Source organism: Phalacrocorax carbo, chromosome 15 (assembly GCF_963921805.1).
Source record: "Phalacrocorax carbo chromosome 15, bPhaCar2.1, whole genome shotgun sequence".
Taxonomy (NCBI): Eukaryota; Metazoa; Chordata; class Aves; order Suliformes; family Phalacrocoracidae; genus Phalacrocorax; species Phalacrocorax carbo.
Window position 1 is genome coordinate 11014656 of NC_087527.1, and position 23296 is coordinate 11037951.

Consider the following 23296-nt stretch of genomic DNA (forward strand, 5'->3'; position numbering starts at 1 on the left):
CTACGGCGGGATGGAGGGATGCGTTTCTCCAGGGGTGTGCCTACGGCAGGATGGAGGCTTTGTAACTTCACAGCCCAGGTTGCTGCAGAGTTGCACAAATAACCTTATTGGCAAAATTTTTCACAGGACCAGGATGGAAATAAATGGTTTACCAGAGCCCGATGTGTATTTATTCATTCCTATCCCAGCAGCAAGATTTCTCCCTTATTTAAATAGTGTCTCCAAGGGCCTTACCCTCACTCATTTAATAAATAAGCGTGTCAACACCAGTTCTGCATTGCAAAAGGAAGGGCACTCAGCAATTCCCCCATGGGACAATTAAATAAAGAGAGAAAAAAACAAAGGATCGACTCTGCGCGAGCAGAGACCTCTCATTGCACGCAGCACCGCGGGGCCGGGGGGGGTGGGATGTACCCCGCCTGCACGGGGCATGTCAGGAGAGCACTGCCCTGCCCGGCTGCGAGGGCAGCAGAGCCGGCTGGGGGGATTAAGGGCTTTAAACCCATGAAAAAAAGCTCAGGGCTGATCCTCCAGGCAGGATGGATGGGGGGCTCCAGCAGAAGCACGGGGCTGCCTGGCACTGCTGCGCTCGCAGGGAGTGTAAATCAGTAGTGCTTTGGGGCTGAAACGGGAATTTGCTGATTTAGAGCAAAAAGCAACAGAGCCATGCAAACCATCTCAGTTTTGTGTTGGGCTGAGTGACCCTCACCCTCGCACAGCCTGCCTGCAGCCTCTCCACCTTTCCCCTTCCCTGCCCTTTTTCTCCCCCAGATATCTGCAGACAGGATCAGGCAGCAGCCCTGGGTTTAACATCGAGCTTTTTTCGTTGGTTTTTTTTTTTCCGAAAACACTTGAATGCTTTTTTTGCACATTTTTTTGCGAGTTGGTTGCCCAACAAAAAAGGACAATATTTTCACTCAGAGGGTAGAGCTGTCCTGAGACACTGCCTGGAAATACGGTGCTCATATCCCCTTTGCACAAGCGAAGGGGAGGGAGTGCCTCCTTTAAAGTGCCTTAAAATGAATTTAATTTAGAATGGATTTCACATTCACGTTTGATGAATTAAAACCAGTGTGGTTTAACAACTATGTAATGGGTTATATATATGATCTGTTAAACAGGTGTTTGAGGTTTAGCAATTATCTAATAAGAGACTCATACATATTACAGTAGATAAACTTCAATAAATATGTTCTTAATCAACCGGAGAGCACTCAACATACAATTACCGTCCCTGCCACATCTTGTTGAAACGAGCAGCTGATTCAGTGCGCGACGGGATTTTATGTGCTGCTTAAAAAACCCCCCATGTCTCTTGTTTGTCGGGGGGTGCCAGTGGAGAGGGGGTCTCTGCGCTTTCCACCTGGGAGCAGGGGCAGCTGCAGGAGCTGGGTAGGAAACTCAGCATTTGATTATCCTCATGGGATAACTGTGATGGGAACCCGTGAGAGCAGCACTAGCTCCTGCCCCGCTTTCCCCACCCTGCTACCCACGTGCATTCATTCACCAAGAGAGATGGAAAGGGGTGCAGGATGGAGAGTTTCATCCTGACAGATGGATTTGCACTAGGAGGCATCAAAAGTGGAGCAATAGGCTTAACGTGCACCACAACGCCTTGAGATTTTCCCAGCGGCCGGCCGTTCTGGTGATCCACGCGGAGCTCGCGCCTCCCGCGTTGTTGCGGGGAGGGATGCAGAAAGCCAGCCCTGTTGCAGGGTTAGCACTGTGATGCTTTGGCTAATTTGCCACTTTCCTAGCTGGGGTGTTAAATCTAATTAGCACGTTAGTGCTGGCTTTCCCAGCCGTAAAACAGCGGGGGGAATCCCTACAAACAGCCAGAGACAAAGGCGTGCGTAGCTTGGGCAGCTTTCCCCAGTCCCTGTGCCCCGGAAAGCCGGGCTTCGCCCCAGACCAGAGCACAAGCGGACAAAGGCGCTGGTGCCTCGACCTCCCACTGCCAGAAAAATAAACACTGGCTGTTGTGTTGAATGGGGAAGTACCCAGAAAGCACCATGGGGTAAGCAGAGCTCGTTTTATTTTGTGCACAGACCTCATGCAAAAGTTCACGGTGGGTTTGAATTATTGCTGGGACAGAGAAAAATTCAGCCCAAGGGGATGAAAAATTTTTACTTCTAATCACAAGGATCTTTGCATAAAGAGGCTTTTGAGCATCCCAATGGAAGAGTGGCACGTGCCCCTGCATAGCTGCCCTGGGCCCTCTCTTTTCCAGCCCTTAATCCCTACAAAAAGCCACAAAACCATCAAGCAATGGGGCAGACCAATGAGCCTCCTCTGGGTATTGCAAACACTCACAGCAACATCAAGCTGACCTCCAAAATCGTATCCGCCACTCCATGTTTCCCTGGGACCTCCATCAGGTCCTCCTCACCCCATGTTATAACGGGTAAACATCCCCTGCACTGAATTAACATCCTACTTTCTGTGGCACCAGCAGCTTTACTCTCCGCAGCCCTTGCTGCTGGAATCAGGCAGGTCTGGGCTATGCATGGGCTGCAAGAACCCCTCTCCCCCTGCATCCAAGGTGAGAGGCTCTGGGGACACGATGCTGCTGGCAACAGGCACACCAAGACAGGGAAGGCAGCAATCCCTCTTCCTGAGGAATTGTCCCCTCTCTCCCCTTGACTCCACAAGATGAGCACATTTTTAAATATAGCATTAGTGCTGCCTAATAGCTGGCTCGCTCTGGCTTGGAAATCTGAGTCGCTCTCATTGATTTCACAGCAGCTAAATGCACGGATACCAGGCGTGCCCGGGGGACATGCAGCTCCTCGGGCACAGCCTGCCCTGGCTTAATGATTTCAGCCAACACACCGTTGCTGTGGAGCGCTCCCTCGCTGTGCACAAGTCAGTAGAGCTTTATATTCTTCTGGTGGTACTTTTTTTCCATCATTACCAGTGCAACTTTATTGATGGCTGTATTGCTGGCTCTTTAATTATTCCCTTTTAATCCCTTCAAGCAGATGAGACATAAAAGCAAAGACCATTAGTGACTCCGGAGCGATGTGCAGGGGCATTAGCCTGGCGGGCAGAGCAAATCCCAGCCCGGATCATGCCGCCCACCTACAATCTTGGTGCTGGACAACCACGTGGGAAGACGCATGCCGGAGGGAGCAACACTTTAAATAGAGACGTCCAAGGGGGAAAAATAAGGAGGAAGGTGCCAAGGGTGCCCCAAGCACCCATTTCCATCCCCACCCAGGGGCACCCCAGCCTGTGGCCACTGGCACCCATTGCAAAAAGCACCCAAGGACAGAGCATCCTCAGTGGGTTTTTCTGCTGAGCCCATATTCACAGCGCCTGAAACCCCTCCAGTTCTGCACTGGGGACAGTCCCATGAGGCTGTCACCCACCACCCCTCAGGGACCCCTGCCATAAGCTGAGTTTCAGTTTATGGGCTCAGGTGAAGGAAAAACAAAAGACATTTGCTTCTTTTTTTAGACCTGAACAGAGAAGTTGTACAATTTCAGCTTATAAATAATTGAAGGGCTAATGTGATCTCAAACTGAGCACTTATTAAATGGAAATGTTCCTGTTGACAGATGAATTCCTGTAAATTTTCTTTGGTTGAGCTCAGATGCCCGTTCTCTGCTTTGAAGCAGATGAGGTCACCCTGGCTGGACAGCACACGCTGTGCCTGGCAGGGACTCGGGCCTATGGAAAGAAAAAAAAGATAACAACAATAATAGTAGTAATAAAGAACTTAGATTTTAAAGCCTGCAGGACAGTGTATGCAGGAGCTCAGCCCATGCATCTGCTTCGCCTCTTCTCCAAAGACACAAGGAGGGTCCCCTGGGGTGTCCCCGGGCAGTTAGGGATGTGCCTGACAAAGCTCCATCCATCACCCAGGGACTGCGGTTCCAGCAGCACAGGAGGGATGCGGGGAGGAAGGTTGGGACCCCTAAAGGAGGGGCAGTGTGGAGCCACGGCCGCCCCAGCGTGCCATCGCCTCCCCCCGCGCTGCCGCTGTGTTTATGTTCTGCCTTCCTTCAATTATAATTAATAGCGACTCATTATCAGGAGGGGACCATTTATAAGATTCAATTAGAAGCCATTTATTTTAATGCTTTTGAACACAAAATGAGTTTGATCTCAGGAAACATTTCATTAGCATAATCTTCCTATAACAAGATCATCTTCTGAGCTTGACATATTTACAAGCCGGTACCAGGAGGAGGAACCGTGTCGGAGCGGCTGTGGCCCTTGAATGCCGAAACCGGAGGAGGTGAGCAGGGTGCTGCTCGCACCCTGCCAGCTTCTCCCACTGTTCAGGGATGGGCATCTTCAGCCAAGGGTTTGGCTGCTTTGTAGGAGCTTGGCTCCCACCTTGCACCCTCTCCCCATCACCGGCACCAAACCGCAGCTCTCAGAGCTGGCTCGCCCTGACAGGCACCAGCGTGGTCTGTTGTGCCGGAGCCACAAACCCAGCGCTGAGTCACAAACAACCCTCTGCCTTTGAACAAACCCAAACCGGGGGCTGATGGCCACGCTCCCGCTGCCCTCCCCAGCTGGAAACCAGCCTCTTCCAGCTCTCGCACGGAGCAAGAAGCTCTCAGCAAACCTGTGCCATGGCTCAGAGAGGGAGTGAGATCATTTTATGTGACTGTTCATCTTAGGAAATTTAGTCATGAAGCAGGAATGAAAACTTGCATCTACTCCAAGTCAAAATACTCAATACAGCATGGCCATTTTTTTTCCCCGAGGATAATCATCTCTGATTTGTTGCCCATATGGAAGACGTATTGGTTTTCCATACACCGGATGAGTTATACATTTCATAAGTTAAGCTGTCCATATATTCAAAGTAATATGAAATCATTCACTTACACTTAAGCTGTATAGTGCACCGCCATGTATTTTGGGTATAAAATTACACCATGAACATATTTTTAAATGCTTGATCTTTATCAGAGCCCTGTCTGGAGCTATTGCCTTTCAGAGAATGATGCTCACGATGCTCTGCCACATCCACAGCCAGCTAAAACACCCCGACCCTCCCCACCAGCATAAGGGCAGGCACCAAGCCCAGGCAGCACCCGCCCCTGGCAGGAGCCAGTTTGGCTCCAGGGCATGCGGATTCAGGGCTGCAGAGTGCAGCAAAGCTGTGGCTCATTTGCTGGATGCAGAAAGAGTCTCCTTTGCCCAGGGTCCTCCCAGACCCGCCCTCCAGGCTGAGCTGACCCTGGGCTCAGACATGCTTTCCCATGCTTGGTGCTACCTCCCTGTTTAGCCCAGGGGCAGGCAGGTTGCAAATGGGCAGGGATTTAGGTTCCCAGACTGTTGGAAATGGAGAGAGGAGAGGACAAAGACAACTATTATTATTAGAGCACTGACATTAGGGAGAGGGCGCAGGGGCAGTGCCCATGCTGCCAGCCCCTCCACTGCCCAGCACCTCTGCACTCCCAAAGCCAACCGCTCCCTTCCTGGCTCTGCGTTTCCCGGGACGGTGTTTTAAAGCCACCTAAAACATAGGGAAATAAATTCTCCTCCAAAGAAATCTCTGGTGCCATAGCTCCAGATTATCTGCTAGTACAGAAGGTCGTTCTCAAATATTTTAAATGTATGGGCCATACGTTCTGGGAAACATAACATACATGGCGAAAAAAATATTGCTTCCCCATATGGGCTTGGAGAAGCTGCGGATTACGGCGCGCGGAGCCAGATGGCCGGTAACTCAATGCAGCTGAACAAAAATCTCCAGGCCAAATTCATTCCCACCACAACCACGCCAAGCCTGAAGGGCTTACACCACGGTTTCGCTTAGCTCCTCACATTTGACTCCTGCAATATGCGAGTGATCTGCTTGTGGAAGTCATTTTATGATGGGTAGCTGGGAATCTTGTTTCTGCAGTTGTTCCTCCCACTCTCATGTGGGTCTGTCCCTCCTCCCCGAGGTGTGGGAGCAGATGGAGACCCCTCACCTCTCCCCCCCCGGGCTGGGAGCAGAGCAATTTGGGCTCGGAAATGCCATACTGAACCGAAGTGTTTCATATCCACACTATAGGCTCTCCCTCCTCGGCACGCCAGGTGTCCCTGGTCCCTGGTTTGAGGCTGACCACTTCCATGCGCCCACCTCCTCAGCAGCTGCCCCTCTAGCTCTGCACCTTTGGTGCCCCGCAGGACACCCCCACCTGCAGCTTGTAGCTTTTCTTCAATGTTTTGGCCAGAATAAATTAACAGAAAAATCTACTTTTGTGCTCAATTTGCCATGTAGCTCAGGCAGTGAATAATCCTCAAGCAGCCCCTGCAAACGCCAGAACGAGCCAGCACCTCCCCAGAGGTGGCACAGGGCTGCGGTGGGACCCGGGCAGCATCAGCAGGGCCAGGGCACTGAGACCGCCTCCCTGAAAGTCCTGGGGGTGCCCACACCCACGGGGGGCAGAGGGGCTCCTGTGGCCATGGGCATCTCATGCTGCCTGCACCCACAGCGGGATTAAGCAACTGATTGCATGTAGGGATTGCAAACCAAGATAATTTATAAAAAGGGATTAAAATGCCCATTGATACCACACGAGATTTATTTTCAGCTGTTACACCAATGAATAACTGGCTCGCAAAGGAGCGAAGGCTGGAGCTGGACCTCCCCTGCCCCTGGGTGGTGCCAACGCTGCCGGGGGGGGGCGAAGCCTCCTGCTGCCTTCGAGTCATCAGTTTTTCCCTGGGAAGCCAGAGCGCCCAGCATGCTGCATCCTGCCCGGCAGCTTGCCCTGACTCACCCGGCGAGTCTCCCCGTGGAGGCACCAATCCTGCACCTCTCCCTTCGCTCTCTGTATGTTATCGTCGTTATGAATCATTAGTCTGAAATAAGGACACCAGATGCATGCAAATATGAGTCATTTGAAGGAGGTGAAAGGAAAACCAGACCAGCCACATATTAAAACTCTCTGTAATAGTAAAAGGACCGTGTATGTAAATGAGTTTATTTTGACTACGGTGATAATGCTTTTCCGAGAACATGACGACTCCTGGAGAAAACGCCGAGCTCAGACATGATCCTGCTCCCCAGCCAAGGCCACTGCCCTAAAGGCCACCAAACCCAGTGGCTTTGCTTAATATGGGAGTGGGCACCCTGGCACACCGTGGTGCTGCCAGGATGGGCTCTGCTCTTTTAAAATGGATACAGAGCGGCTCTGTGTGCATTTGGCAGGTGTTCATGCAACTCAGACGCTTGGGCAATGCCTTCACCTCAACAAAGTTGAATGGAAACATAGCTCGGGGATAGCACAGATCCCTTGGTGCACCCCTGGGGCGCCCAGGTCCCATCCACATGGTGCAAAGGAGCACGGGTGCTGCTGCAAAACCAGGTCCCTGGACTTGGGGACGCCCACTGAAAACCCAGCCAAACAGAAAGAACCTGTAAGCCCTGCAGGTAGCTGCTGCTCAAGCCAAATCTGCCCACCGAAGGGAAGGCAGGAGCTGCCATCACGGGATTAAAGACAATTTACTTTGTGACATGGATTTAGATTGCTGCCCAGTTACAGCATGATTAGATGGGCTCAATGTCACCCCCAGACAGGAGGGAAGGAAGGGAAAGGGAGATGCTGCAAAAGAGCGGGGCCATGCATTTAATGAAGAAAAAGCACAGCGCCCCTCATTAGCCCAGCTCCGTGACCGGGCCAAGGGATTTTACCAGATTTCTTGGAGAACCATGTACATTTGCATCCTGGGGCTCCCCAGCAATCCTGGAGAAGAGGAGAGGGGAAGATCCCTTGGTGCACCATGCCCTGCTCGGTGCTTTGCCGGCGTGGGGCCCTGGAGATCACACCTGGCAGAAGGGAGCCCTGGCCGTGCCACCAGCGCTGCAATACTGCTGGTTTGTCCCAAATTGCTCGCATTCCCCCCCTAATCTCCAGGCTACCCACGCTGCTCCTCTCAGCACCTCGGAGGAACCGGGGGCTGTTTTCTCCCCTGCCCTCCCCAGCACTGCTGAAGGAGCTTTTGCACCAGTCCCAGAGAAAGCAGAGGATGGGACGGAGACGGATTTAGAGCTCCAAAGTGACACGGGCAAACATGTCCTTGCTAAAAAATATCCTTCCTCCAGATAACAAAATTGCTAAATTGGAGCAATCTGCTCCTCCCGGCCCATAGAGCTGAGGCAGGCGTGCCATGCAATGCTGTGTTTGCACACTCGGCAAGGCAGTAAACAATGAAGCACATTCCTCCAGCCCTCGCCCACCTCCTGCAAGGAAAATGCCGGGGAGGAGAGCCACTGCCAGCCAGCGGGATGCCAGCATTTGTGTGCACCTGCTCTCTTACATAGGTAAGACAGAAAGGAAGATGATTTTGAGCTGCAGAGAGAGGTACAGAGAGCTCTTTGCAATCCCTCTGGCTTCTCTTCACCAAGGTTTATGTTTACCAAGCCAGCTCCCTCCCTGACAAATGCAAACATCATCCTTAGGGGAATAACAGAGTGAAGAATTTGGATGAAGAAGCTTAAAAAAAAAATAAATAAAAGACAGACATCCAGCAAATACATAAGGGAACTACTGACGAAGAGATTTCGAAAAATTCAGAAGACTAAGGGGTTGCTCTTAGGGGAAAGCCAGTTTGCGTGTTCCCAGGAGCTGCTGTTTCAGCCCTGTGCTGGCTGCTGGCACTCCCTGGGATATCCCCGCCTGCCCCAACAGCTTCCTCCGATGCCCAGTAAGGCTGGCTTTGTTGTTACCCACCAACAGAAACCACAGAAACAATCTCAGGACATACACAGCAGCTTTAAATAAAAAAAAAAAAAGGCAAAACCAATTCTTACATTTTTCATCTCAGAGAAAGCCCGAGGTCCTTCACTGCCCTGTCCTGCCCTCCAGGCCGAGCAGACCACCGGGAAACCCCACACGCTTTCTGCGGGGCAGACCGTGGCACAGCCTCCCAGCAAATGCAAGCCCCCGGGGACTGTGGATAAGCCAGACTTAATTACCTATCGATCTTCCTTTTTTAATTTTCTCTCCCTCTGGTCCTCTGTTTCTAGACCACAGCCACTGCTGATCCTCTGTGGCAGCGGGATGAGCAGCGTCCTTCCCTATGGCCCCATATATAGGATGTCTGTCCATTGAGCACATGGGGGGTGGGATTGAAACATCAACGCCCACCCCTAAGGCTCATTCTCCATCTGCCTGTCTCCCCACGGGCTGACAGAGACAGATAGCCATCAGCCTGCGAGGTCTGAGCAAACAGGAGAGGGACGAGGCGAAGGGAGCCTGCCCTCTCTTTGATTCGCCGGGCAGCAGGGTCACACTGGGGATCTGGTGCATTAACTCTCATCGGCCCTGGCTCTGCTGCCCCGGTGCCGTCCTCGGTCCCCCTGCACCGCAGCATCCTCCCACTGCACGTGCCCCCACCAAACAGACATTAAAGTCAATCATTCACTTGCATTTAAATAAAGGATGCTGCTGCAATATTGATTTAGCTGTGCAGTCCTCTGAATGCTACATTAGCGTCCTGTTAGAGGAGGGAGAAAAACCTCTCCTTCCCCCTGGCCGGGACAGAGGAGCTGCGGAGCAGCCCAGCAGCCATCGTGGCTGCCCGCCTGGGCACGGCCGACCGCAGCACTCGGGAGGATTGAAAGGGAAGTTTGTTTTCAAGTCAGTTCAGTCCAGGTTTCTGGGTTTTCCAGATGGTTTGGCCGTCTGGGGATGCTTCTTGATGCCTTTCACAGAAAGAGCCCTCCTTGGAATATGTGAAATGTGAACTAGCATTAAAGTCCAAAGACAGATTGCAGGAATATTTTCTTCTATTCAAACCAGGAGACTAAAAATACAGATGTGTCAAGAAATTGAAGGGCGGCTTTTCCCCTTCACGCTATGGTTGTGGGATTCTTTTTATAGCCCAAATACTGATGTAAAATGAGCCTTTCCTAAAATGTCTAAAGTTAAGAGCCTGTTTCAGTAGAGGAAATCGCTGTTTCAATGTGGGGTAGTCCCGTGCACGCAGGAAATGGGAGGCTGGAGGAAAATCAGGGGATTCCTGAGGAGGGCGTCCGTGGACGAGCCACAGTCTTCAAAGGGATGTGCAATAATGCAGATGAACTAGATGATCGTTGTAGGGCCCTTCTAACCAAACTATTCTATTCTGTTCTATTAAATATCTGTGCTGGTGACCGCCTCTGAAGTAGCAGGAGCATCTCCAGATGCCCGTGCTGTGCCTGGGCAAACATGGGATGGGCTCACTTCAGCCACAGCATCTCCAGCAGCTCCCACCGCACGCCTGGGGAAACACCCAAGCTGCTGCCTCATTTCATCTGTCACCGCTGGAGCTGGTGGTCCTTGTGCAGACCTTATTTTGCAGCCACAGCCCTTGGAAAACCTCCATTTGCACTTGCTGTTTCAGGGAGAGTTTCCGCGGCTCCAGCATCGGCCCCACGCAGAGGAGAAGGCACACTTGCTGCCTGCTTTAAACAAGAAAATCCATACATGGTAGAAAAGTTTTTAAAAGGCATAATCATTTCGATCTCAGATAGAGCCAGCATGCGATGGAAAGAATTTCACAATTGGCAGGGCAGGAGAATCAATTTAAGGTGTTTACACAATGCAAAGTTCCCAGTGTATAATTATCATTTTATAGTCAATCAATTGTAATTCTGATCCAGGAGTGCAGCACACGAAAATTAGCATTCAGGAGCACCTTTGATAAATTAGCGAGGATTATGGAGTCTGTGTTTGCAGAGATTTTGGTCTGGCACTAGGGAGGATTTAAAAATGGCAAAGTTTTTTCCTCTGCAGTTGAATACACCAGGGGCTGAGGAATTTAAAGCTGTTTAGTTCTGGAAGAGAAGTAGGATTAAAGCTATGGAGAGGGCAGGGATCTATTCTGTATTTGATTAGGAGTTTTATGATGCAAAGAAGCTTTGCGGAACGCCTCAGCTCTCCATGCATGGGATTATACACATCACTGTATTAATTATTAGTATTAGAACGACACCTAGAAACCCTAGCAGCATGCAGAGCCCTCCTGTTCAAGGCCCTAGTTCGGGTTTGATCCAAATCCTGCTGAAGCGACCCAGGGTCCGAGTCCACCGATCTCCCCGGGGTCTGGGTAAGGCCCCTGGAAGGGATGGCTGGACCCAGTGAAGGTGCTCCGGAGGTTCCCTTGCTGCTGCCACTGTGGATCAGGGCGACCACAAACCAGGTACAACAAGAAGCTGCTTTACAAGGAACAGTTAGATAATGATGAAATTACCCCAAATGTCCTGAGTGCAGCCACAAATCTTTCCCAAATGAAATCTCAGGCAGGGCTTGATGAGCGTTTCCAGAAAACACCCTGCCTTTTAGCATTTACCCTGCAAGGCTACAAAGCCTTTGCTTCATCCTTTGCCCAACACACATCCCTGCAACATGTCCGTGTGCTTGTCCCAGAGAGCTCTATGCGGCATTTCTCCCCACCAAGGTACCATTTTGCAAGGGACCCTTGCGACCGTGGGGAGCAGTGCTGAGCCCGGGTGGGTTGGGATGCCCACGGCATGTTTCCCATGCAGGGTTTGGTTCATCTCAGGCACCCAGCTCAGACAAAAAGGCGACACTCGGCTCCTTGCAGCAATCTCACGACATGCCCCAGCTCCTTTCAGCGAACCTTGGTCACAGCCGGGCTTACTTCAGACATGATGCAGACCAGAAACATAGCCCTTTATTTTCAAAAAGCAAAAGCATCCTCAGCAGGGATGAAAAGCCAAACCCTTAAAAGCTTCGGTGGGCCTGAAATCAGTCAGCACTTGGTGTCAGAAAAGGCGAGGCAGACTCATCGCAGACTGACAGCCGCTCCAGGGAAAGCCTGGCACTGGCCACCTGCCTCGTCGCGTCTCAGGACCTTAGGTCTGAAAGCACTTCCAGAAACCAGCAGAAAACTCATCCAGCAAAAAGAGATGGTTTTCTGCAGGGTGAATTACTTCCATGGGCTCACAGACTCTGCACATTGAAAAGCAGCTTCCAAAAGCCGCTGAACTGAGAAGCTGAGGGTCAGGGTGGCTGCTGGCAGGAGCGGGGCTGGAAGGAGGTATTTGGGGATGGGCAGTGCCCCACACACCAGCTCGCTGTCCACCTGCCCCTCTGAGCCTCCAAGCCTTTTCCTTTGGGAAAAGGAGGAATTTGGAAACACCCAGCCCCAGAGGAGCCAGGCGGCCACTACGCTTTTCCCCCTGGCCTGTCCCATCTCACTCATTTCCTAAAGTGTCTTTTAGCACCACAATTAATAGACAAAAGGGATGGGGAGGGGTAAAAAAAAAATAAGAAGAAGGGCCCCAAGCAGCAGCTGGGTACAGGAACTGTGCAGCCAACACTCCTTCATCAGCCCCGTCCTTGGGGAAGACACTGCCAGGCTCTTTATTGCAGGGAGGGGAAGCTGCTCTGTATGCACAGCCCACCCCTCATCTGTGCCGGCTTTGTCATGGTAATACCGGGAGCCCAGTCTGGTGGCGATAATCTCCTCATTCTCTGCCATTTCCTCAAGGGGGTAAAGATCATGGAGCATTAACACAACGGATGTGCACTTTGAACCAGAAGCTGTTCCCTGGGCTATAAATCAGAGCCTGCCACTGCAGTACAATGGCCCTGAAATTAATTACCCCATCACTTTGCCAAAGAGAAAGCGCCTTGTGCCGCCGCAGATGCAGGCACCGGCAGGCACGCAGATCCATGGGACAGCCCTGGGGACGTGCTGTGGGGAGGCCAGAGACACCGATAGCTCCCAGAGCCACTGCCAGTGCCTGACTGCCGGCTGGAGGCAAACCCGCGCTGCCAGCCCAGGGGTTTTTTGGATGCATGTCTCCTTTGAAACCTCTTTGGCCATGTGGCTGTGCCTGGGAAGGTCTGTCCTGCTCCTTCCTCATCACACGATGCTGCCGAAGCTCCAGGAGAGCAATAAAAATACCCAGTTGGGCTGTGGAGCCCAGTCATTCATCTTGGGGTAAATCGCCATGGTTTTGGTCCCTGTGCTGATGCAATTAGCTCACCCACAGACCAGAGAAACCTGCTTTCTGTAGGCTTAAAAACAGGCTGCAGACTAGGCTTACGGGGAAGGCAGACTTAAAGAGGAAGATGATAGCAAAAAAGGGCAGGGAAGGAAAATATTTTTTTCATTAAAACCTGCAAAACACAAGACATTTCTAACAGTTTTCAGTTTAAAGTGTCATCCACTCTTTTTACAGCTTTCCTGTCCTTTCTCAGAGACAGGGAGGAAGCGAACAGGGAAGAGGTAGCTCCTCACATCAGGTGTCAGGCTCTTTTCTAGGCGACTCTCGGTTCCCGATAACACGTCCCCGCCGGAGATTGGCCTGTTGCCAAATGGGGTTCGTTGCCCCAATTTGCCCATCGCACATTCACCAGAAGGTCTCCTACCACCGAGGGATGCTGCCGCATCCCCACAAACATGCATTTTTCCCTCTAGCCTTTTTTGGCTGAAGCTCTCTGCCAGCAGACACCCCTCGAGGGGCACATCGACCCCCTGAACAGCCACCACTTGCCAAATTTCACGGCTTGAGCAGACTGTTCGGGGTTATTTGCAGTAATATTTTTTTTCTTTTATGTCTCAAGAACTGGCACAGCACAGACCGTACACGATGTTTAGTCCTCGTCTCGTGTGAAACAAAAGGAAGAAAAATGGAGTTGGTGCCCAGTCCATTCAGAGCAACCCCTGCCTGACTTCCAGATCCTCTTCCTATCCACTGCAAACTCTCACCTCAGCTCTTCCCATCTCGCCCTCGCTGCCGGGGCTGGCAGTGCTCTCCATCTGCTTGTGCATCCCAGCAGGATGACTGCTCCTCTGAGACATGCTGACAGCAGCCGCGATGAGAGGCCGAAAGCATCACTGCCTTTGGGAGCCAGCACAGCAAAATTTATGTGAAAACAAGACCTAAAAACATTGGTGCTAATGGAAAGGAAAGGTTGTATAGTGCAAATAAAAATATGATCCAAGAGATTCACAATAAAATGGCAGCATCCATCAGTTCTGAGATGTTTGCTTACAAAGCGGAGGCTCTGGCTATTAGTTTCATGACCATTACAAAAGGGAAAGGGGAAATTACCACACTTTTTCAGCCTGGCTTTCCTCCCATCTGTGTTGCGCAACCCATCCCTCTTTGCACTAAGAGGTATAAAAGGACAAAGAAAGACTAAGGACAAAGAAAGACTAACCAGGCAACCAAAACATAGGCCACAATAAAGCAAGTCCATTTATTTAAGAGACAGTTATGGAAAGAAAACTAAATCCATCCCCAGTCAAAGGTCAGTTTTTAGCTGCTTCTCCTCTCTCCATCCCTGTTGCAGCCCAGCACTGACAGCTCAGTGAATAATACATTGCATCCCTTTTTCACCTATCATGAAACCTCCAGCTAAGCTCTGTTGGCCCACGGCACAATGCTTGCCTCAAAAAAAAAAGGGGTTTTTTGAAGATTAATATAGGAAAGATGAAAAGCCATCAAGGCAGTGCCTCACGCCCATGCCCACATGGGAGCCATTCACTCCAAATTCACTATGGCAAAACCTGACGGGATGTGCCAGCACTGGCTCCTCCATGGAGACACAGTATCAAGAGGGCATCATGCTGGGAAGTTAATAGGGGGGTGGCCAAAGCATGGCCTCGGAATACCTCTCCCCATGCCCTGGACTGGGCAGCACCGAGAGGAAACCCCACTATCGACCATCATCAACAGGGCACCCACGCTGGATGCATTTGCTCTTAGCCAGAGCCATATGCAACATCCAGGAGCTGCCTGGAGACACAAGTTTTTAATTGTGTATTGTTCTTCAATTAAGAACCACGATGCCCAGCTGAGAGATGACCCAACACTGCAATCACGCCCACCCTGCGGTGTACGTAACATGGACATAGCTGTCCTTAACAACTATCATGAGCATCTCGCAGGGGCTGTGTGCTCTGCACCCAGAAATACAAGGCAACCACCAAACACATTTTCAGGGTAATTCCCCTAGAAAAACCTCTTTGTCTGACATTTGCTACTGCAGCCTTAATTCTTTCCGTTCTGCAGCTCTATAATTTGGAAACTAAAAGAAACTGAAACACACTGTACGTTGACTCTTGCAGGAGAATTTCTAATAGCTGTTTATAGCCAACATGATAAAGCCAAAATAAAAAAAATCCCGCGCTCAGCAAGGCAAGGAACGTCTCGCCTCTACGCTGCCATTTTTAGCTACCCGAACGTACACGAGTATTCAGAGGCAGAGCCCGGGGAAGGGCCCATTTGTCAGCCATGGGGTAACCGATATTGATGGAGGAGAGAAAGCCAGAGCCCCACCTGGCTGCAGGGATGCTGCAGAGGGCATCTTCTAGGAAGAGACCTTTCATTAAAATTAAACCTTAGTCTCCGCTCTGTCATGGTCACGCATCCATTGGCAACCTGAGCCGACATGACCACTTCATCACCTTTTTTCCTCCGAGCGTAAATTAGACCCAAAAGGGAAATAGTGCTGTCCTTCCCAGAGAAGGCTGCTGTTGCCTGTCCCATGTCCTTGCTCACTGCTGAGTCGGACTCGGTGATCCTTCTGGGTCCCTTCCAGCTCAAGATGTTCTAGGATTCTATGAGAGTTCGTGCTGCTGTTCTTGGGGTCCGGAGGAGCTGTCGCTGCCCGCAGCCGTGCCCCCCTCCCAGCTTGCACATCCCGGCTTTACTTAGACACCCTGCTAAGCGCCGCAGCACCGACGTGCCTTGAAATAACATCCTGATGGACAGAGCAGGAAAAATACATTTTTAATTAAGTGTTTTCGGCTGAAGTTTTTATAACCAGAAGGCTCCAGAACAAGAACAAAAGCTTCCTTTCAGGCAAAATAAACACTTGATAAGGATTTTAATCAAAACCAACACAGCTTTGAGGGGGGAAAAAGGAATTGTGCCAAGATGGTGTGTTGCTGCATTTTGGAGGACATTAGGTCCCCTGGTCCAGGCCACCCAAGACAAGGCTCATGTGTCCATGGGGACAGCATCAGCCCAACAGTCCTGCACCTCACAGCCCACCGTCCTGATTTTACAAGAGACAAGCAACCAAACCCTGGACTCTCATCAGAAGCCCACAGGAGACCAGGGCTGGTCCCTTACGGGGGACCCCAAGCTGGTCCCACAGAGGACCCCACTCTGCAGGGCTGCTGAGCCCCACCAGCCCCTCGCCTTCCCAAACCAAAACTACTGCTTCAAAGCCCCAGTTCAGCAGGGAGCGGACAGAAGTGGGGAGCTGACTCTGTGCTTACAGGGACCCCACACCTCTTCATCCACTGGAGAGGATGTTTTGGGCCTCTTATACTCTTCAGCAGGTGACCCTGGCAATCATCACCTCATCCTGCTATAGGGAACAGCCCTCCCAAAACCCTGTATCAAAGACCTGCCTTGAATATACATGTATTACCTTTTTTTTTTTTCCTTCTAATAATAAAACATTTAGTTCTAGGTCACTAAGCAAAGGAGATGGAAGAGGAGAGAGAGAGCTGCTCTGATCTCTTTTGCAGCTTTTTATAGAGAAATGTTCTGCCTAACTGCCTTTCTGGAAAGAAAAAAAAAACTGTCCACAGTATAAACGGGGACTGGCCATCAGCCAAGGCTGCCCAGCTTTAACCTGCTGGCATTATCAGCTCTGGGGTCTCACTGGTAACCAAAGGTAAGTAGTAACTTAAAGGAGTGGTGTAAAAGCACATTTCCCCGGCTGGAAAAGCCAGATATTCACAGGAGACCTGAACAGCAATAACCAGCCCCAAAAACATCCATCTGCAGCAGACCCCGAACAAGAAGACGGGGAGGAAGGGCCCCAGGCCAGCTCCAGCTGGGGGCGGAGCAGGGCATCACCTGGACCGGATCCTCCGCACTCAACGCGCCCAATGCACCACGGAGACACGAGACCCAGCTCTGCCCCTTCCCTTCCCCAGTGCGCCAGCTCCATCCGGCAAACCATCACAGCTCTCCAGTGACACGACGTCCCCCTTCCCACACGGATCCTCAGTTTCTTATTAATCATTCCCCATCAGTCACGCTCTCCATCGCTTCACCGGTTTTTATTCTCCTTGCCTAAATTTCCTCTAATTTGTTGGATATGCCTGGTACAAAGGAATAACTCACAGACAGTTTCCCCGCCGTGAGCTGTGGCACATCGTGGGAGTCTGGGCAGGGGGTGAAGCATTAATAAAGCAGATGGAGAAGACAATGGCGCAGGGATTTGGGTGGCAGCAGGTGATGTGAAGTGCCGGACACGCAGGCTCAGACCCAAAACCCCACCAGGGACCACGATGTGGCCATGGCCATGTGCAACATGCCAGCGAGACCCCAGGGAGCTCTGCGACCCAGCAAGCCTCCTCCAAGAGCATCAGCTGCAGCAAGGGCTCTGGGTTTAGCCTTTCACTAACACTTATGTGCAGACAAATACTACAAGAAATCAACTTGCTTTGCCCCAAGTCGTAGTGTTATTGTGAGAATAAGGCCGGAGAAATAAAGGGAAGGGGAGTGCAGAGCTAGCGCTGGGACTTGGCTGGATTAAACAGAATATGAATTTAAACTACTGGAGGTTTACACACTCCTGTAGCAATATCCTATAAAGCTTTATGCATATTGATTTAGATAAAGAACAGTTTGCTTATTTTTTATTCCGCATTATGAACCAATAAGCGAGTGAAACCCAAGTCATTACTGAAAAGCAGGCACTCACGTAAGCCTTACAGAAAATGTCTGTCTCGCGGCTTGATAGCCATAACAAAAATGATTAATAATCTGCTGCAGACACTTATAATTGCGATAGCTTCCTCTTGCGAATTTAAATAGCTTTCTTGAATTACTGCCTTTGACATAATCAATAAAGCTGAGTTATTGCTTTATCAGGCAGTTCTGTACAGTGGGGGGAAGCAGAAACCTGGGGAGCCAAAATCCCTCCAAAAATTCAAAGCCGGGGGCTTGTCCCCAGCAGAGCTGGGCCGCCGTGGCCGCAGAGCCCCTCCGGGCTTATTTATATCCCTTTAAACAGACTTGACGGCAACCTAGAGACGGAATGGGAACCCATCACAGCCCAGCAACAAATATTTAATGACTACTTGTAAACCCAAGCAATATGTTTAACTTTTCCCATTCCATATAAAAGGGCTCCTATTTAGCCTAAGCAGGGTCTGAAGTTAAATATAGGGTATTACGGCATGCCAGGGTCTCAGGGGGACACGGGGAGAGTTTCTGAGCCAGGATTTCCATCCTCTTGATATGGAAAGTGGTGCGAGCTTCGCCCCAGGATAACCCACACCAGCAGCACAGGGCAGCAATGCTTCCCCGTCCCCAAATGAGACTTTTCACAACAACCAGCAACTAGGAGAAATATATTATTTTCTAGTTTCAGATTAGAACCAGGAATTTATAGATTTTTTTCCCTCCTCTGAAGAAAATAATAATATTTCTTTCTAATAGGCAGGAAAAAAAGCAAGAACTCATTTCGAGCTTTCAGAAAAGTGCTCTGATTTGGCAAAACCCTGCTTTAATTCAATACCCTTTCACACAGACTTCATAAATTGAAGAAAACATGCTCCAAGACCATCAACTAAATAACTTAAAGGCCAGAGCAGAAAGCCCCAGAGAGATGCCGCCCTGTGCACCGTCCCTCTTGACCTGCCAACGTGACCATCACAATACCTGCTTCTCCTCCCGCCCTGCTAAGGATGGGTCAGGATGGGTTTGAGCAACACCAACAAGCTCCTCAAGCAGCCCGGCGATGCTTTGGGGACAGATCCTGTTTTCTGGCCTCATCCCTCTCTGGTGGGAAGAAGCCTAAAAATGAGATCATCTAAAAATAATCTCCTTGAGGTCAGCAGCGTCTTGGGGAGCAAGCGGTCTCGCAGAATAGAGAGGTTTCCATTTTTCAGGCCAAACTAAATGTTGACTTTTTATTACTTTGGGTTTTTTTTAAAGCTAGTTATCTCATTCCCTGACCAGGGATGGAAACAACCACCCTAGTGAGAACCCAGTTTCAAACTTGGTTACCCACCACAAACAGATAAAGCCTTGACAAGATCTTATGGTCAGATAAAGTAATATTTTTTTGTTTCTGAATTCATGGCTTTGATAGATTCTTTGAAGTGCAAAATATTTCCTTTTAATAAATGCTGCACTATATTAGCATTAAACTATTTTTCCCTGAGAATCCTCTGTTAGATCTCCCCAGCAAGCAAAACCACCCCCAAAATTAGGAGGAAAATTCTCCTGAGGTTAACAAGGACTTCCCATAACTCACTCTGATTCTCTGCCCTAATAGAGATGGATGAGTCACAGGTGGGACCACTCAGAGAAAATCACATTTTTCATTTTGATAGCACCTTTTAACAGCAGCTCTCAAAGTGCTTGAAAAACCTTCAGTAGTGCTTCCCAGGCATGGGGCAGAGAGGTAAATTCCTCTTCAGGGAAGGCAAGCCCCAACACCTCTGCTTTTTGGTTTTGCTCTTGCCCTGCTCAGTCCAGCCCCAACCCAGCCCCATGCCGCAAAAGCTTCATCGCTGCAGCAGCGGAGCTTGCGCCGTACCCTAAAGTCAGCATCCCAGACCAGCGTTCCCCTGGACATGGATGAAGATATCCCCAAGTTTTCCTGGGATCAGAAAAATAACAAATAAATTTTAAAACCCACTACTGTTTTGCTCCATCTCTGCTGTCTGTACCGTGGGGCAGACGGCACGACAAGTATTTCCAACAGGATCATTTCTTTTAAAGAGATAAGTGCGCAAAATCTTGTTAAGTTGAAGACTAGAGACAAGTATAAAGTGGGATTTTCCTGTCTGGAAAGGAAATGTTCCTTTTTCTTGACTAACTAAACTGTGCAGCGTCTTCCCTTGTTGCCTTAATTCCCCAGTCGCTCACGCCGCGCGTTTAGTAAAGCCTCACGCAGCAGGAGAGCACCTACCGTGCTCCCTGTAACATCTCCTCTGGGTGGGAAAAGGGATTAACAGAAGTAATCAAATCCCAGTTTTAGCGGAAACCTTTCTTTAATTTAATCAGCATCACAGATATTACACTACTGACAGGTTAAGCTAATATACAGGGATGCCGTTGCTAAAGAATTGAAATGATTGAGAACCAGAGGCGACACCAGGGCGGTGGGATGGCTCGTGGAGATGCTCAACATCTGCCTATGGGTTCGCCCAGCCCTGAGCCCAGGCAGTAAGTACCACAGTGCCCGTGGAGCAACGCACAGATGGAAGATAAAGCTAAATCTAGGAGCATCATTTTGGGAAGAAGCCAGTTATTTCTCTTAGAAGGCGTTTAAGCAGTAACACAAAGCTGGGGCATGAAACAGTCACCAAATACCAGCTCAACACCCTCAGCAACACAGCCACGGGGGTTTTGGGTCCCATCAGAGGTGGAGATGACCAGACCTCAAAGCTGCCAAACGAACTGCCCCAAACACAGGCTTTGTTTGGTGAATGAGATTGCCCGTGCCCCAAAGCAGCTCCCGTATCTCTAACTCAGCCTCAGAAAACCTCAGGAAATTAATTAAAAAAAAAAAAACAAAAAAAAAAAAACCCAAAAAAAGCTTATTGCAGCAGTGGCTGCCACCGAGGAGGCTCTGCGGGAACGACAAGTGCTGGCAAGCAGAAGGCAATGTTCCTGCATTAACGCCGGAGCAATGACATCTTCTTCAAGGGCAAAAATGAAGATAAAGTTCCCATCCCCAGCCAAAATGATTGACGATGGCAGGGGAAGACATAGGTTCCAGGGAAAGGGAGAAAAGCAACCTGAAAATGCCTGGAAATGGGAGAAGCCCACTTGGGACCGCTGCGCGGAGGAGCACCAGGCCAGATCCTGCCCCATATGGGGTCGCCCTGGCTGTGAGCCTGGGCTGCTCCTCACCCCCTTCTTTTTGGCTTGTATCCTCCCGAGGGAGGGCTGCATCGTACTGTGGCCTCTTGGCACCAGCGCCAGCAACCTCCCCCTCTTCCTCCCCCCATGCTCTACCTTGTGGGATTGTGAATTTTAGGTCATTTCCACAATAAAATGATTTAAAAAGCAGAGGGGCCAGCTCCTGCTCTCGGCTGCACAGAGGAAATTCCTGTCCGCCTCTCAGGGGCTTTGCCTCATCCACGCATCCGTGCTGGAGTTGCTCCCACCACCACCTTTTAATCATTTTTAACTCTCGCTTCCCCCCGCTCCTCATTCAGACGCTCCAATCACCAAATTTCAGGAATCCCTGAGAGCAGGAAAAAAAAAACCGAACCCAAAAAAGTCTATTAATGCTGAAAATAAATCTATCTGAAGGCTGCAAATATGGCACTGAGTGATGTGGAGCAGCAGAGGAGCAGCCAGCAAAGCTCTTGCACCAGGGAAAACCCTCCAAGTCCTTGGGCACACTGGACAAAAATTGTAACGACGGCATTCAGCGAGCGCCGGGATTTTCCGAGACACAGCTGCGGAAGGCAGCAGGCAAGATCAGAGCAGGGACGATGTGTACATCAGCTCTCACAGCCCTGGTCTGGCTGGTGCTGCTCCAGGACGGAGCCCACAGCGATGCCAAAGTGGAGCATGTTAAAAGGATCGGGGCTGGTTTAAGTAGCCCCAGCCTGGCTTTTAGCAGTGTGGTTTAAATACGGGGATAATTGGCTCTTTGGGGGAGTTTTTGCTCTGAATTCCTAGGAATCACAACTGCCTTGGCATCCCCCGCTGGTCAGGGGTGTAAATAGCCCCAATTTATACCAGAGCATCCCCAGGGGAACCACAAGGTACGAAGCCCCCAGGGTGAAAAGCTTGCTCTGAATAAGGGAAAAGCTTATGATAAGGAAAAGAACTTGTCAGATTTTAGGCACAGATACAGCAAAGGCAGAGTAAGATGCAAACTGAAGCCCTCCAGCCTCCCCCTCTGCCTTTTCCAAATAGGGCTGGGGGGGGGGGGGGAAGGCAGTGAGAAGGGCCAGCGCACTGGATTTAAGAGGATACCTCTGACCTTGTGCTTTCCCCAAATGAAGGCATCAGCTGAGGATGAGAGAGGAAGGCAGGGGCTGCATTCAGGCCTTGGGGATGGTTAAGGAAACATCACCTCCCTCCAGTTAATGAAGCCTGGAAAAGCCCCAAGCACAGCTCTGGATGGAAAGTCTGGAGGTTGACGTGGTAGGTTTCCTCTCGCTGCTTCATGTGCCTTCTGCCGCGTCGCCATCATCTCTGGACCATTCACCTCTCAAGCTGTAATGGGCACGTGTGCCAAGCAGGGATATTTTAAGCAACCTTGGCACCCAGGTGCACTTGTGCATGGAATTATGGATGGAGGAAATGTGTGGAAATGACGATACATGGAGCGCTCAGCAGACCCTGATGCCAAAACATTTACAGGAGTTATAAGCTGGCTGCAGGAACAGGCTTTCCGTAGCAAAAAAAAAGTTATCCTCTAAAGGACAGGCAGGGATCTGGCAGATCGGCGCTCACGGACAGCCAGGTAGCGCTCCCTGCTCGGCCCATGCCCCGGTACCTGACCATATGTGGAAGAGTGGCCACGTAACGAGTCCATCTCCATTTATTAACACATTATTTATATTGTTTACATTAACACATAAATATTTTTATGCTGAAGTTTTTATGATTGCTTCAGCAGCAAAAATGCAAACAGGGCCTGAAGACATGCAGGGTTTAACCCTCTGCCTCACGAGGTGGCTGCGTGGTCTGGTTGTCACTGTACGCCCCTGCTGCATGCCACCCACACCGAGGACCATCAGGGGCTGGCACAGCTCCCTTCCAGCAAGGGCACTCAGTGAGCTCTCTGCTCTCACAAACACCTGAAACTCACTGAAAAATCTGCAAATATCCAAAGTCCAAAGACTTTTGCGTTTGATTTCTTGGGAAGTGGCTTGTCTGGGGCATGGACCTGGATCCCTCTAGCTCAGCCCAAACCCAAAGCCCAGGGGAGTTAAGGGTTTGGGGAGGGGGAGTGGTTTTTTCGGTTTTTTAAACCTCTAGTGATCAACAAGACATTTTCCAAAGCTTGGCCCTGTGACGCAGACCCTGGGCCTGGGGAAACACCCAGACTTGGTGTTTCCAAGACCCAGACAGTGCTTGCAGCCCACGGAGGAGCCAGGACAGAGCATCTAGGGTGCCTGAAAGCTCCTTTCGCCCAGTCAGGCATGGGACCAGGCATTGTGTACTGCCTTCCCACAGCACAGAAAGGGAAGAAAGGAGAAGCATCATCTGCCTGGTGACTGCCATCTCCCATGGATACATCTCCTTCAACAGGAGCAATTCCCCCAGCAAACACCCTCAGAGCTCAGGCTGCATATTTAAAGGAATACATTTAAAGGCAGTACCTAGTAAAAGTCAGTCAGTCTTGACAAGAACCAGTTTCTCTGTTTCTTG